At 45.0% G+C, this 17,479-nt stretch overlaps 1 protein-coding gene across 2 annotated transcripts in view; it reads left to right on the top strand.

Moving 5' to 3' along the window:
- The window catches only part of VTI1A (vesicle transport through interaction with t-SNAREs 1A), an 850,986-nt gene that overhangs the window by 685,522 nt on the left and 147,985 nt on the right, over positions 1 to 17,479 (top strand). The window lies entirely within an intron of this gene.

A 17,479-nucleotide genomic window follows, 5' to 3' on the forward strand; every position in this document is an offset into this window, starting at 1 on the left:
ATTGGAGAATGTAAGAGAGGGGCTGGAGGTGACATGGGATCAGCTGGGGGGGGGGGGGGTATAAGAGAAGAGGTGAGAGAAGGCATGGGGATGAAAGGGAATAGAGATTGGGAGATGGGGTGAGAGGGTTGGAAGTACTTGAGGGTGAGTGGATCAGCTGGGGGATACAAAAGGGTTGGAGAGAGTGAGAGAGAAGGAATAGGCTGAGGATTGTTAGAGGGGGACTGCATCCCTGCTCATTTGTTTTGGTTGTCCTCTGGGTTCTTGTGAATTTTCAACTGCTAAGTCTACTGCAGAACCTGGAACCTTCCAAACAAATAAAGTGAGCCAGGCTAATGTGCAACTGTGCTGGCCTTCCAGATTTTGATTCCTGTGCTTTTGGGATGACTAGGAGCCAGGCAGATGTGGCACTCCTTTGCCCTGGGAGCAGGGGGGCGGCGGCATCCTGGCATCACTAAATAGCACCACCCACTGGCTGCCTACAGGCTGCACTTTGCAGCAAGGTGTAAGGAAGCCTCCGACTATGTGCCATGTCGACACCTGGGCCACGGAGCCAGGCTGAGCTTTAGAAAATCACCAAAGGTTACATCAGTGACTGATGAGCTCGGAAGTTCCAGTGAGACCCGCCCTAAGAACTGATGCTGTAACAGCTGGAGCATCAGCTGAAAGGTGCAGGGTAAACTTCAACTGTTTCTGTTCTACTACAAAACCGATTATGCAGTGGAACAAAAATATTATTGCAAACCAAAAAAAAAAGACCATCGTTGCTTGAAGGCTAACGGTTATAAAAACAAGTTTGAATTGGGAAAGATGGCAAACTCCTCCGAGATAGGAGCATGAGTAGTGAGAGGCTGATTTATAAAGATGCTCTGCCTGCTTTCTTTGCAGTGAGAGTGTTAAAGATACAACAGTATGGGACCCCCCCACCTTTTCTAAAGGGATTCTCTCTCTCTCTCTCTCTCTCTCTGTGTATAGCGCAACATCTTTGAAATGAGAGCACTTTGTGACTATAGATATAAGTGATGGTAAATCTACAGTATCTATAAGCAGTGACCCTGAAGGACATTTCTACTCCAGCTTGAGAGGCAGAGCTTCCATTGAAAAATCTGTGCATTCTGCCTGCTGCTGGCAGCCAGCACCTTCGTAATTTCATATAATTGCCACTTTATGGCACCTGGGCTCTTAAGGGTTCACCATCACCGGTAAAGTACGGTGTACAGCGATTACATGAAGAGCAGAGCCTCGCAGAGAGCTTTCTGAAACGCCCAAAACAAAAGGAGAAATCTGGCAACTGAACAGTTCAAGAGTGTAAACATTACAGTACGGTGCGGCTCAGCATTCAGAGGCCAAGTGGGAACTAGCGGAAGGCGTTCTGCCTGGCAACCGGCAGGCAAGTGATTGTTCATCCCTAGGATACTCGGACTGCCTGAGCTTCGCCTCCCGATTCGCTGCGCACCCAGAGCGCTTGGCAATGTGTTCCAAGATCCTAGCACTCGCATGTCTCTGGGTGCCTGGATCTACGTAATAATAATAACTTTCGCCCTCCTCAGCACCTGCATTTAATCAGCATTTTTGCCAGGGGCACAGAAAATACATTAGGCGCTTGCCACTGATTTTCAGCGTTGGGCGTCTAACCTAGGACCTAATTTGACAATTCTTCAGGCTAAAACTGAGGCACCTAGGCCAGGTGCTCAACTTCCTATGAAAATCAGCCTCCTAGCAAACCACCCAACTAATATTCAGGTTTTTTTGGTGGTATTTTTCGATATCAAAATATAATTCTAACACCCTCCTAGGAGCAGTACCCTATGAAGTCAATACTCCGGGCCATTTCTGCACCGTCTCAGCCAGCATGGGTCCTTGTACCCGCGGTAAAAAAAAAAAAAAAAAGGGAGAATAGGTGGGAGGAGGGAAAGGTTGTACAGGGCTTGCATATTTGCAATAGTGAAATAGTTGCATACTTGTGAATAGTGAATAGTGTGAATACTTGTGAATAGTGAAATAGTTGCATACTTGTGAATAGTGAATAGTGTGAATACTTGTGAATAGTGAAATAGTTGCATACTTGTGAATAGTGAAATAGTTGCATACTTGTGAATAGTGAATAGTGTGAATACTTGTGAATAGTGAAATAGTTGCATACTTGTGAATAGTGAATAGTGTGAATACTTGTGAATAGTGAATAGTGTGAATACTTGTGAATAGTGAAATAGTTGCATACTTGTGAATAGTGAATAGTTGCATACTTGTGAATAGTGAATAGTTGCATACTTGCAATAGTGAAATAGTTTTTCACTATTGTATCACTTTATAATTATTACCGCCTTTACCTTCTTTCCAGCTTTTGTTTTAAGCTTCCAAGTTCTCTATTCCTTGTTGATTGTAACTTTGACTTATTCTTATATTTTGTTATTTATAGTTTACCTGAATTGTTACTTCAGTTATACCCTTGTTAAATGTAAACCGATCCGATATGGTTATTTACTATGAAGGTCGGTATAAAAAACTGTTAAATAAATAAATAAAATATTTAAAGGCCTGCGCGTACTTTCCATGGGTAGATTTGCACCCACTTCGGTCCCCACCAGCCCACATTTGCTAAAGGAAACTTCATGTGGGTACAATGTAGCCACGAGACTGCAAACGGGCAGTGCCCCTGTGTATAAGAGATAACGTTTTGGGGTTTGTTTGTTTTCCCCCCCGTTAGCAGTCTGAAATGCTTTCTGCTCCTCCTCCATCCCTTCAGTAGGACAATCCCAGAGGCTTCCCTGCTCCTCTCCGCGTAGCTCTCTGATCCTGACAAGGGCCACTTGAATGACAGTTTGACTCCTTGCTCCCACTTCTCAGTGTCATCGGCCCAGTCACTGCCTCCGGCAGAGGGACAATATTCTCCTGTTGGCGCTCACGTGGCTCTCGCCCTTTCCCACCGAACCCAAGGGATCTTCGTAGTTTTATACACGTGGGTGGGAGGGAAGGGGGGGGATTCTGCAAACTTTCACAATATATTAGGTTTCTCAATCCCAAAAAAAAAAGATTGAAAACCACTGCCCTGAAGATTTCTGGAGCGAATTCTATCTTTTAACATCTCCAAGAATTGATGTAGCACTGGATTTGTCGGGCCAGGGCTACTTTTAATGGTATTTGAACACCACGAGGCCCAAACGGAGAACAGAATTTAGGAGTGAGTTTTAAGGCTAACTGCAAGCAGATGTATGTAAGTGTGATTACAGTGGCAAATTAACATTTAAAATGTTTTGGTTAATGTCTTTGATCTTCCGGGTTGAAGGGAAGCCTGGTTACAAGTTTCAATTAGTGCACAAAACAATTTTATTTTTGTTTTTTTTCAAATGACGCTCATCATTGTCAGTTGCTAGCAGTTTCATGCATCTGTGCCAAACGTCTTTTTGATAAATTATGCAGGTGACATTATGTCATTGAGTTTGGGCCAAGTCTTGTGTGCTTTTTATCCCCAGTGTCTGAAATGCAAGGCTAGAGTGCTGTACCAAAACTATATTGCATTTTATTGTAATTCTTTCACAATGGTGTCACATTTGTAGAGTCAGCAAATGTGGAAACAGTTAAATAACGAGTAAATAATTTATATAAATTATTTATTGTGCTAGAAAGGGATGTGACATCTGCAGTTAATTACCATTTTGGCACTATTTGTATTCTTACAAATCAATTAAAGGAACTGTTTACAATATATTGCATATTTATGGTCCCTTCTCTGCTTGTCTCCTTTTGAAACTGTTTATACCTGTTGTGAGCAGGTTTGAGATTTGTGCAGATGGAAATGTTGGCTAAGTGTGGCCCTACAGTACCAGCACACCAGCCACTGAGAAATAAGCATGCACGTGGATTAACCCAAATTCACCAAATGAAAAGCTGCTTTTCAGATATGCAAAGAAACGTTTATTAGTCTACAGTGCCTGTGCTGCTGTTTAATATAGGTCAGTTCTTACCATTTTGAACTGTAGAAAGGCAGGGGGTAGCTTGCATGGAGTGGCAATTGTTGCTACCCTTACCAGAAAACCTGGGGGTGGCCTGCACGGAACGGCAGTTGATGTTACCCTTAAAAAATAATGATAATGTAAAAAAACAATTTAAAATACCCAAACTTGCTGGGCAGACTAGATGGACCATTTTGGTCTTTATCTGCCGCCATTAGCTATGTTGTTTTGTTACTATGATCGCTTAATACCTGCAAGTTGACAGGGAAACTTGACCTTTTTTTTCTGCATAATCCTGTATGAGTTATTGATCGTTGTTTTGCTTACTTTGATATCTCAAGACACTGAAACTGAAAATCCATAAGCAGTAACTTCGGGTAACGTGCAAACCTTTATCCACTTTTAACACTAGAAAATGACTGACACAAAATAGCAGACTTACCCGTCCTTCCCCTCTCTCCCCCAGAGCAGAAAAGCAGCAGTCGGCAGAAGGCCTGTGCGTCTGTGTACACTCAGGCTTTGGGGGGGGGGGGGAGGGGAGATTTCCAATCTATCAGGAAGCCCACACAGGAGGAGGGGACGAGTGTGGGGGGGAGGGGGGGCCTGTAAATGGATGTGGGCTTACAGGTCCTGTGCTGACTGCTGCTTACAAATCAGAAGGGAGTTCTAAGGTCACAACCCATAGTTTCGGCATCCTTGTGACTTAAAGGCCACTGTACTAAAGAGCACATAAATTTGCAAACATGAGTACATACTAAAAAAAAAGCCCGCTGTGTTTGCATACTATTTGTGCTTATATTAGCTTTCATTTCATGTACCTTAGCTTTGCAAGTTTAAGCTCCAAAAACCATGCTAATGAGCTGCTGTGATGCAAAATGATGGAAAACAGCTCATTAGCAGATGTAAAGTGCACATAACTGCTTCGCAGATGGAGCATCACATGCGAGTGAGCTACATCTCAGGCAGTTGTACTTCGGTTTATGTCATAAAGTCTAGATTAAGTACGTGCATACTTTACTTCCTGGACTCATTTGATGCTATTGACATCGCCCATTAGTACACGTGATAAATGCTGGTTTGCACATGTACTTGGGCAGTGTTAAGTGCACTTTAGTACATTGGCATCTTAGAAGTAACGGTGCAGAGCTAAAGGCATCCACTTAAAATGAACCGACTGGTGTACCAGGGATGAAACACATTAATTTTCATGTTGTGGTCTCAACAGTACCATAATTCAGCCTAGCTTTAATCATTAGCTGTAAACAAATGTTTTGTTGAGAGGGGATCATCAGCAGAAACAAAATGATTTTGTACAGTGACTCTAAACCGTGGTAAATTAATAGCCTACTCTGGATTAGCACAAACATACGAAACCCTGCGACTACTTGAGCTGTTCAGTTTCACCTAAAACATCTGCATTTCTCCTACAGCGATCAAAAGTCCTTTCTCTGAAGACGAACAGTTCACCAGGGTCGCACAGATGGCTCACGTGTGACATTATTTAGTGCCAAATGGATGGATTCTTCCAGAAATTTCTGGCAAGGCATAGAATCTTCCTGCACTCTGGCAGCTCCTCTCAGATGTTCTTTTGCCGCCAAGACCATTGGAAGTGTTTGCTTTTCATGCGGCCCCAGAGAGCTCAAGGAGCTGTTTTTACTTCAGGCTGTTTTTCTAAAATCCCCCAGATCAGCCTAGTTAGATTTTTTGACACCTTTTTTTTTTTCCGTGACCCAGCAATTCCTTCTGCTTCTGTGTGCCTCAAGGTGGGAACCTGGCATCATGAGCCTCCATTGGTAACTACTTGGGGACTTTTCTCCTGTCTTATAATCCCCCCTCTTCAATGTACCTGATCTGGTAATTGCAGCAACAGCCCTTCACCAAGGGCCATGCACCAGGGCACCTTCCCGACCTCTACAGTCCAGCTTCGAGGTTATACTGTGGCCTCCCAAAGCTTTCTTACCCATAATCCTCCTCAAACTAGGTCAAGAGTATAGAACTACAGTGCTTTTTACTAGTATTTATTTATTTATTTGTACTTTTCTATACCGGCATTCACGGTTGGTCGTATCATGTCGGTTTACATAGAACAGGGGGTGAGCAATAAATTATAACGTACAGAATTATAACCTGAGTGTAAACAGTACGAACTGTAACAAGTGCAAGGAAAAAAAGAAGTTACAATAAACAGGGATGATTCGAACTGGGAGTAAAAGAAGAAGATAGTAGCTGTTTAACATAAGTGATAGAACGTTGCAGTAACTAGTGATGTCTAGTACTTATACTTATCCAGCTCCGAGGTTACACTGTTCCCTCTCGAAGCTTTCTTACCCATAATTCTCCTCAAACTAGGTCAAGAGTATAGAACTACAGTGCTTTTTACTAGTACTTATACTTATCCAGCTCCGAGGTTACACTGTTCCCTCTCGAAGCTTTCTTACCCATAATTCTCCTCAAACTAGGTCAAGAGTATAGAACTACAGTGCTTTTTACTAGTACTTATACAGCTCCGAGGTTACACTGTTCCATCCCGAAGCTTTCTTACCCATAATTCTCCTCAAACTAGGTCAAGAGTATAGAACTACAGTGCTTTTTACTAGTACTTATACTTATCCAGCTCCGAGGTTACACTGTTCCATCCCGAAGCTTTCTTACCCATAATTCTCCTCAAACTAGGTCAAGAGTATAGAACTACAGTGCTTTTTACTAGTACTTATACTTATCCAGCTCCGAGGTTACACTGTTCCCTCTCGAAGCTTTCTTACCCATAATTCTCCTCAAACTAGGTCAAGAGTATAGAACTACAGTGCTTTTTACTAGTACTTATACTTATCCAGCTCCGAGGTTACACTGTTCCCTCTCGAAGCTTTCTTACCCATAATCCTTCTCAAACTCAGTCAAGAGTATAGAACTACAGTGCTTTTTACTAGTACTTATACTTATCCAGCTCCGAGGTTACACTGTTCCCTCCCGAAGGTTTCTTACCCATAATCCTTCTCAAACTTGGTCAAGAATATAAAACTACAGTGCTTTTTACTAGTACTTATACTTATCCAGCTCCGAGGTTACACTGTTCCATCCCGAAGCTTTCTTACTCATAATCCTCCTCAAACTAGGTCAAGAGTAACATCTTATAAGACACTACACAATATTATGTAAATTATTAATGTAAATAATTCATCTTTACTACTCAACTATCTTACTCTAATTCTCTCCCCAGTTTTATGACCCTGTTGTAATGTAACTTTTTATTTCTTTGCACTTGTTTATGTTCTGTTTTTTGTGCACACCCTCTTGTTATTTGTAAACCGGCATGATGGGGTTCCTAATCTCGAATGCCGGTATAGAAAAATCTATAAATAAATAAATAATAAATAAATAAATAAATAAGAGTATATAACTACAGTGCTTTTTACTAGTACTTATACTTATCCAGCTCCGAGGTTACACTGTTCCCTCCCGAAGCTTTCTTACCCATAATCCTTTACTTCCAGTAAATAGATGTAATGAAATAGCTACATTTTTAATGACAAAATTACGAACCTAAAAACTAAGATTCCAAAAATAACTATACAAAACATCAAAATGCAAAAAAGAGACGTTAAACAATGGGAGACATTCAATGAAATATCCGAAATAGAAGTTGAATCGATGCTAAAAAAAACTAAACCCTGCCCCACATGCGTATGACACAATACCCACCACAGATATAAAAAAACTAGCCACCACAACCTCTCCGACTTTAACAAAAATCATTAATCTATCATTAAATGAAGGAAACATGCCAGATTCACTAAAAGGAGCAATAGTAAAACCAATTTTGAAAAAAAAGAACAGCGATCCACTCACCCTGAGCAATTATAGACCAGTATCAAACTTACCACTAATAGCTAAATTAATAGAAAAAACCGTACAAAATCAATTAGCAGAACACTTAGAGGACAACAATATTCTGTACCCATCACAACATGGATTTCGCAAAAACTATAGCACTGAAACACTACTACTTACGCTAACAGACAACATCATGAGAGGCTTCGACAACGGTAAACATTACATTTTAGTAATGCTGGACCTATCAGCAGCATTCGATACAGTAAATCATGATATCCTATTAAATAGATTAGAAGAAATAGGACTATGCAACACAACAATCAAATGGTTCAAATCATACCTAAATAACAGATATTTCCAAGTGCAAATCAAAAAAACAATGTCAGAAAGAATAAACCTTCAAACAGGAGTTCCGCAGGGATCAGCCCTATCTGCCACCTATTCAACATATACATGCTGCCGTTATGCCACCTGCTAGCTGGTCTGGGCCTCTCACACTACATATATGCTGACGATATTCAATTAATACTTCCAATTAATGACTCAATTGAGGAAACATTAACCTTAGCCAACATGTATCTAGATATAATAAAACAGCTATTAAACCAGATGGAATTAGTTATTAACACAGAGAAAACAGAATTCCTACATCTTGAATGAAAAAACATCACAATTATTCAAAACCCAATCACAATCAATAACAACCAAAAAATACAACTAGCAGAGAAAGTACGAAACCTTGGAGTGATTATCGATACGGAACTAAGTATGAAACAACATATATCTCTAAAAGTAAGAGAAGGTTACGCCAAACTTATGACTCTCAGAAGACTTAAACCACTACTAACACCAAAAGACTTCCGGTCAGTACTACAAGCATTAATTTTTTCAAGCACTGATTACTGTAATGCTCTTCTACTAGGATTACCCCACACCACGATAAGACCACTACAGGTATTACAAAACACAGCCACAAGAATTTGAACTGGTAAAAGTAAAAGAGACTATATCACCAAAACCCTGATTGAACTACACTGGCTACCCATTGAACAAAGAATTCAATACAAGACTCTTTGCACCATACATAAATTAATACACGACGAAAAGGCAGAATGGCTGAACACAGCCCTTCACGTACACGTCCCTAATAGAAACTTGAGATCAGCAAACAAAGCCTTACTAACTATTCCCTCAGTAAAAACAGCCAGACTAACTCAAGTGAGGGATAGAGCCCGATCCCTGGCTGGACCTATAATATGGAACACAATGCCTTTAGAAATCAGAACACAAAGAGACATCAAAGCATTCAAAAAAAGTTTAAAAACATGGCTTTTCCTGACGTGTAGCCAGATGGACTCAGAACGAATGGGTATAGTATGCTCGTGCTAGCAGTTGGAGACTGATCTGACGTCAGCACGGGTATATATACCCCCACAGGAAGCGTAGCAACTCAGTAATTTCCGTCTCCAAAGCAGTTTGGAGAGCCTGCACGCTCGCTGAGTGTGTTTCCAATCTACTTTCTATTTTCTACTTTCTTCTTACTAAACTTCTACAGCACCATCGAGCCCCGCACTCCTGCGGTGATACCCTTGGGGTCCCTCCCCCAGTTGAGTTTCCCGGGGTGATTTCCGTGATCCCCCGGAGGTTTAAGTCCTCGGTCCGGTGGCCGAATCGCGGCAGGGACATAGCCCCCGGGCGAGGCTCGGGCGGGGCGAATGAGGCGCCTCGGTCCCGGCGTGGACGAGGCAGCGGGTGCATTTCCTCAAAGCGCGGCGGTGAAGGTACTTGCCCTCTCCCCCCGCAGCCGGAGACCGCCCGGGTTTCAGCCGGGAAGCGCCGAGGATCAGGTAAGGCGTACATCTCTTACTCTTTGGTCTCCGAGGAACGAGGATCGGCGGCGTGGCCCGTGGGCGGCACGCCGTGGAATGGCGCCATTTTGTTGGCCTTGCTCAGGTATTGAGCGCCCATGATAGGCGCCGGTCTATGACTACGCGCATATTATATATATTATTAAGCGTACATTGCTAAGCCGCATATTGCTGAGAGCATATTGCATATCATTGAGCGTATATTGCTAGCCGCATATTGCTGAGAGCATATTGCATATCATTGAGCGTATACTGCTAGCCGCCTATTGCTGAGAGCATATTGCATATCATTGAGCGTATATTGCTAGCCGCCTATTGCTGAGAGCATATTGGATATCATTGAGCGTATATTGCTAGCCGCATATTGCTGAGAGCATATTGCATATCATTGAGTGTATATTGCTAGCCGCATATTGCTGAGAGCATATTGGATATCATTGAGCGCCGCATATTATTGAGCGCCTGTTGTATTAAGCGTATATTGCTGCCGCATATTATTGAGCGCCTGTTGTATTAAGCGTATATTGCTGCCGCCTATTATTAAGCGCCTGTAATATTAAGTGTATATTCTTGCCGCTTCTCATTAAGCGCTTATTTTTCAATGGAACAGAACGCCTCAGCGTCTTCAGCAGGGGCGCCTCCTGCCTCCGGCATTAAAGCCCTCGGCCTCTGCTCTGCATGCCAGCTTAGAGCCACGGACAGTGAAGAGCCAGACTCCCTATGTGCCCAATGTGAGGAGGCCGTGGGACCCTCGGGCCAGGACCAGTCTCAGCCACGATTTGGTGACAGTTCCCCAGGGGCTACCCCGGATTTAGCGGGCAGTCTCGACCAACCTGGAATCCCGGGGGATCTCGTACCCCGGCGATTAGAGACCGCTTCCATTTCCTAGGTGGATCTCTTTAAGGGGATTCATGCCTTTGTACAGATGCAAACAGCTTCCCGTCCAGGCCCTGCTGTTCCTGCTGTTCCTGCTGCGGCTGTGGCTGCGGTGGCTGCTGCGGCTGCTGCTGCGGTTGCGGCTCCAGCGGATCCTGTTCCTGGACCCTCACGCCCTTATCGTGAGCAGAGTCTCCCGCCGCTAGACAGTCCGGATCAGTCGGACCAGGAGGTTTCACCGGATGAGTCCGAACTCCCGGACGAGGGGGAACTTCCCTCAGGGATTGAGCCATATAGAACCATGAGGCGGTTCTTCCCTAAAGAGGATCTCTCCGACCTGGTGTCTCAGTGCCTGGTGGAGTTGGATATTACAGGTCCCAGCGCTACAGTACCCTCTGCACAGAACCCCCTGCTGGAAGGTCTTCGTCCTACAGCCCGCCATTTTCCCTTCTTGCAAGCGGCACAACAACTGATAGATTTAGAATGGGCTGCACCAGCGGCCTCATTCAAAGGGGGTCGGGCCCTGACAGGCATGTACCCCCTGGCACCGGCTATCCAGGAGCTGCTGGCGTGCCCTCAGGTGGACGCCTTGATTAGCGCTGTGGTCAAGCGCACTACGATTCCAGTTGAGGGGGGGCGGCCCTCAAGGAGCCTCATGACCGGCGACTGGACGCCATTCTGAAGCAGACTTTTGAGGTGGCAGCTCTATCTTTGCGGATCGCAACCTGCTGCACAGTGGTGACGCGTGCCTGTTTGTCACAGGTCAGGAACAACGCTCCAGCAGCAGACATGGAGTCAGCTCTCTCGTTCCTCACTGATGCTGCATCAGACCTAGTCCGGACAACAGCCAAGGGAATCTCATCCTCCGTGGCCGCCAGGAGGCAGCTCTGGATCCGGAAATGGTCAGTCGATGCTCCTTCGAAGACACGCCTCACCAGATTGCCGTTTAAGGGCTCTTTCCTGTTTGGCAGCAACCTTGATAAACTGGCCAGCGCATGGGGCGCATCTCCAGTACCTCGACTGCCGGAAGATCGGTTCAGAAGGAACCAGCGCGCCTTTCCAAGGCCCTCTAGGGGTAGAAGCTCCCAGCGCTTCACTCCCTACAGGAGTCGCTACCAGGCGCCTCGTCCTCAGGCCCGGAATCAGTCCTTTCGGACCAAGCAGCGCAAGAGGGGAGCAGGCCCGGGCTCAGGTCCTGGACGCACCTCACAATGAGAATCCGCCGATTCATCTGGGGGACGGAGCCATAGGGGGCAGGTTAACCCTCTTCTACCCAGATGGGTCGAGATTACGTCGGTCCAGTGGGTACTTGCCATCATCCGAGAGGGGTATTATCTGGACTTTCATCACCTCCCTCCGGACAAGTTTGTGGAATCTTCATGTCCCATACACAAGAAGGCAGCATTGGAAGCTATCCTGGCGAGGCTCCTGTCCTTGAACGCCATCATCCCAGTACCTGCATGGGAAGTGAATTCTGGACATTATTCCATTTATTTCATGGTACCCAAGAAAGGGGGCACCTTTCGGCCCGTACTGGACCTCAAGTCAGTCAATCGATACTTAAGGGTCCCGAGGTTTCGCATGGAAACTCTACGCTCCGTCAAGACTGCAGTACAGCCAGGAGAATTCCTCACGGCCTTAGACTTGTCGGAAGCCTACCTGCATATCCCGATCCATCCGGATCATCAGCGCTACCTACGCTTCAAGGTTCTAGGACACCACTTCCAATTCCGGGCTCTGCCCTTCGGGTTGGCCACATCACCGCGGACCTTCACCAAGGTGGTTGTAGTGGTAGCAGCGGCACTCAGACGGGAAGGAATCCTGGTCCATCCCTACCTAGACGATTAGCTGATCAGGGCGAAATCACGAGAGGAGAGCCATCAGACAACCGACAGAGTGATTGCCCTTCTGGAAAGCTTGGGCTGGGTAATTAACCTCAGCAAGAGTTGCCTACAGCCTTCCCAGTCCCTGGAATACCTGGGAGTACAGTTCGACACCCAGGCAGATACAGTCAGTCTCACTACCAAGAGAAGGTTAAAACTTCAGACGCGTATCCGGTACTTGATGGGAGCCAGTCGGCCCATAGCTTGGGATTATCTGCAGGTTCTCGGCCTCATGGCATCCACCCTGGAAGTGGTACCTTGGGCAAGGGCCCATATGAGACCTCTGCAACGCTCCCTGCTCTCTCGCTGGAGCCCCCGTTTCCGGAACTATTCCACGCACCTACTTCTGCCTGCCAGAGTACGGACCCAGTTACGGTGGTGGTTGCAGTCCAACCACACGAGCAGGGGGTCGAAGATGTCCTCCCCCACGTGGACTCTGCTCACCACAGATGCCAGCCTGAATGGCTGGGGAGCACACTGCGAAGGACTCACCACACAAGGGCGGTGGAACAGAGAAGAGTCAGCGTGGAACATCAACCGTCTAGAGGCTCGGGCAGTCCGATTGGCATGCCTTCGATTTGCTCACAGACTGAAGAACAGAGCAGTCAGAGTGATGTCCGACAACGCCACCACGGTGGCGTACATCAACCGTCAGGGCGGAACCAGAAGCTGACAAGTATCTCTGGAGATCGCCCCACTGATGGCTTGGGCAGAGGTGAATCTTCAGGACATCTCCACCGTCCACATTGCCGGGAAGAACAACACCACGGCAGACTTCCTCAGCAGAGAAAGCCTAAATCCGGGAGAGTGGCAGCTGTCACCCACAGCCTTCCAGATGATTGTGGATCACTGGGGGATTCCAGACATGGATTTACTGGCGGACAAGTCCAATGCTCAAGTACCCAGATACTTCAGCCGCAAGCGAGATCCATTCTCACACAGAATCGATGCCCTGGTTCAGCCATGGCCTCCAGGGACTCTGCTATATGCCTTTCCTCCGTGGCCTCTGCTGGGTGCCATCATCCACAAGATTCAGAAGCACCGGGGCCTAGTTCTTCTGGTGGCACCAGACTGGCCAAGAAGACCCTGGTACGCGGATATGAGAAGACTGCTGGCAGGGGAGCCTCTTCCCCTGCCTCCTCTACGGGACCTTCTACGTCAAGGTCCCATCCTTCATGAGGATCCAGCTCAATTCTCTCTTACGGTCTGGCCATTGAGAGGGCTAGACTGAAGAAAAGAGGTTACTCGGAGCCCGTGATAGATACACTCCTCCGAGCTTGCAAGTTTTCCACATCCCTCACCTACATAAGGATTTGGAGAGTATTCGAAGCATGGTGCGACACTCATGGCACCAATCCACATGCGACCACAATTCCTATTGTGTTGGATTTCCTGCAAGATGGACTTCAGAAGGGTCTCTCCCTCAGCTCCATCAAGGTTCAGGTGGCTGCGCTGTCTTGCTATGGTCCCAGGAGGGATGGCAAGACCATTGCCACGCATCCAGATGTTTCTTGCTTCCTGAAAGGAGTCAAGCACATTCGTCCGCCACTGAAGTGGCCAGTGCCTTTGTGGAACCTCAACATAGTCTTGGATTTCCTCGCGGGATCCACCTTCCGAATCCCTTCGGGGCCTGTCTCTCTGTTTGCTAACTTTGAAAATGGTGTTCTTGCTGGCTGTATGTTCAGCACGCCGCATCTCAGAGCTACAAGCACTGTCCTGCCGTGATCCATTTCTCAGAATCACTCCTGAGGCTATCCATCTTCGTACGGTTCCCTCCTTTCTACCTACAGTGGTTTCACAGTTTCATCTTAACCAAACCATATCCTTGCCTACCACAACGGGTTTGAAGAAATCTGAAGAAGGGCGTTTATTACGCCATCTCGACATTGGCAGATTGCTGCCCAGATATCTGGAAGTGACACAAGAAGTACGAAAGACGGACCATCTGTTCGTCCTGCACAGCGGAAAGAAACAAGGTGAAGCGGCCTCGCGGCCCACCATCGCCCGCTGGATTACAGACGTTATCCGAGCAGCTTACGTAGAGGCTGGGAAGTCTCCGCTTCTACAGGTCAAGGCTCATTCTACCAGAGCACAAGTGGCATCCTGGGCAGAATCCGGGATGCTGTCACCTGCAGAAATATGTAAAGCGGCGACATGGTCCTCCCTCCATACCTTCTCCAGGTTCTACCGTCTGGATGTCCAAGCCAGGGAGGACACAACATTTGCGAGGGCGGTCCTACATGGTCCTCAGGCAGCCTCCCGCCCAGGCTGGGAGTAAAGCTTTTGTACATCCCATTCGTTCTGAGTCCATCTGGCTACACGCCAGGAAATGTTGAGATTACTTACCTGATAATCTCCTTTTCCTTAGTGTAGACAGATGGACTCAGCATCCCGCCCAGCTGCCTGTGTACATGGGTTTCACCGATTCAAGGTAAGCCATGTCATCTGTTTCCATAAGAGCGTCCCCTTTGCCAGGTGTCGACGCCTTCCGGTTGGGAATGCTGGCGGTCTCCAGCTACTATCAATCGGTCAGGGGAATCATGTTTCCCTATTTCACTGAGCGTCAGTACACACATCCATAACAGCTTTTGCAAGGAAGATTACTAAGTTGCTACGCTTCCTGTGGGGGTATATATACCCGTGCTGACGTCAGATCCATCTCCAACTGCTAGCACGAGCATACTATACCCATTCGTTCTGAGTCCATCTGTCTACACTAAGGAAAAGGAGTTTATCAGGTAAGTAATCTCAACAGTTTAAGCAAGCATACCACAAAGGGAATGAAGAGTAGAATCCAGGGAATTGTATGATGCAGTCGAAAGAACTCCCACACACACACATCAGCTTACTAGAATGGTGTATGTGTGTATATTTTTATTTTACTTTACCTCTATTAGATTGCAACAACAGAGGACCAGACAAGTGTTAATTTATCTTACAGCTGATATACTTAAAGTAGACATGACTTATCAACCACTGAATACTATTTAATATGAAACTATGTTACAGTATTTGATGGCACCTGTTTAATATAACTCAACTCATTTAAGTTTTAAATTATGTGCCTTATTGTGAACCGTTGTGATGGCAACTAGCTTAACGACGGTATAGAAAAGATTTAAATAAATAAAATAAAATAAATAAGAGTATAGAACTACAGTGCTTTTTACTAGTACTTATACTTATCCAGCTCCGAGGTTACACTGTTCCCTCCCGAAGCTTTCTTACCCATAATCCTCCTCAAACTAGGTCAAGAGTATAGAATTACAGTGCTTTTTACTAGTATTTATCCTGTTCAAGGGGATTGTGGACTGAAAATGTTCCTAATGGAATGAGAAATGATCTAAGATGGCTTGAGAAGTGGACGACTGCTTGGCAGGTTAGATTCAGTACTTGAAAAATGCATTTCAGGTGTCGAAAGCTGAGGCAGCAGAACACAATGAGAGGCAAATTGACTGCCATGAAGCGGAGAAGAAATCTGGGTGATTATGTCTGGTGATTCCAAGGCAGCGAATCAATGCAACAAGGCAGTGGCCAGAGCCAGAAGCAGTGGAAGGTGGGAGCCACTGCTGGCCCTGACCCTGGTAGCTTTTTATTTTTTTGTTTTTAAGAAAATTACCATTGTGGATGGAGCCCAACTATGTCCTCTTTCGGAAAAAGGTAAAAGCTTGGCTTTTCCCAGGTTAGGCTGAGTATAGGAATGATGAGATCTCTCTGGCTTCCTGCCAGTAATTTTTATTTTATTTTCTGTTAATTAATTTTAAGTTTTGTACAGTTTGGAATTGTATGTTTTATTATTGATTTTATTCTGCTATTGTACACCGCATGACCAGGGATCTCTCTGAGTGAGCGGTTAATAAGAATGAATAAATAGATTGGGCCTTTTTGAACCTTTTTAGTGCCTTAAAATCCATTGTGACCTGGTTGAATTTGTATAAGTTAAAACTGAGGTAATGGGGATTAATAAAAACATCTATTCTTCACACTCCACCTCAAGTTCACTTTGAGCGTTTGGAGGTATCTCTCCAAAGGGAAGTTAAGATTGTTGGGGAGATTGTGAATTCTGAGTTGACACTTAAGAGGAGGTTTTCCAGTTACGTTCATGCTTGTTTTCTAGAGTTGCGCCTAATTAGAAACTTGCACCCTTATTTGTCACAAGATAGTTCAGCTATATTAAACCATGGGGAGGTAAAGATGAGCCCCTAGATTACTGTAATTCATTATATTTGGGTTTATTTTACGCTCAGATGCAGAGTTTGCAGTTTGTGCAAACTGCAGCCATCAAATACTGTTTTGTTTACATCTCTGTGACCGGATTTCACCTGCCTTGAAAACCATCCATTGGCTTCCTTTGCCTTTCCATATGCAATTTAAAGATGTATACTTGGTTTTTATGGTTTTAAAGTGTGATGGACCACAATATTTGAAGGCTAAATTATCTTCTTATACTCCAAGAAGCCTTCACTTGGCTGAAGATTCTCTTCTTCCCTCCTAAGGATGTTCGTTTGGCAGAAACTAGGAAGAAGGCTATTTCTTTTTTAGATCTACCGGTAAAAGTTATGACCTTAACAGATCTCTTGAGCTTTCATAAGTATAGTAAAATGTGGCTGTTTACATTAACGGGGGCTCTATTGGTATTTGGTTGAGGGGTTCTCATCTTCCCCTGGAGTGGCAGGATTTATTAATGTTTTTTTACATTGGGGTTTGTGTGTTTTTGTTTTTACAGTGTTGAATTTTTAGATTGCTGTTGTATTTTTATTGAATGTTATATATATCCACCTGGAGCTTTTGTATGGGTAAGCAGTTTATTAAACGGAAGATATAAATAAATAAATACATTTGAAGCTTCAAGGGGTTAGATTCAGGAGTAACTTTGGAAATTGTAAGAGCTCAGCTGAAGTCAGTTTTCAAAGGGATCAATTTAATCGCCTGACTCCCAGAGGTAAGCCATAAAGCCTTTGAAAATATGCACCTGAGAGGACTCTTTGTAAAGCTATTTATACAGGTAAATATCAGTTTGCTGTCTGAAAATTTCCATTCTTCAGTGCAGCTAAAAGTATGCGCACAA

This window comes from Rhinatrema bivittatum, chromosome 7, assembly GCF_901001135.1.
Source record: "Rhinatrema bivittatum chromosome 7, aRhiBiv1.1, whole genome shotgun sequence".
Taxonomy (NCBI): domain Eukaryota; kingdom Metazoa; phylum Chordata; class Amphibia; order Gymnophiona; family Rhinatrematidae; genus Rhinatrema; species Rhinatrema bivittatum.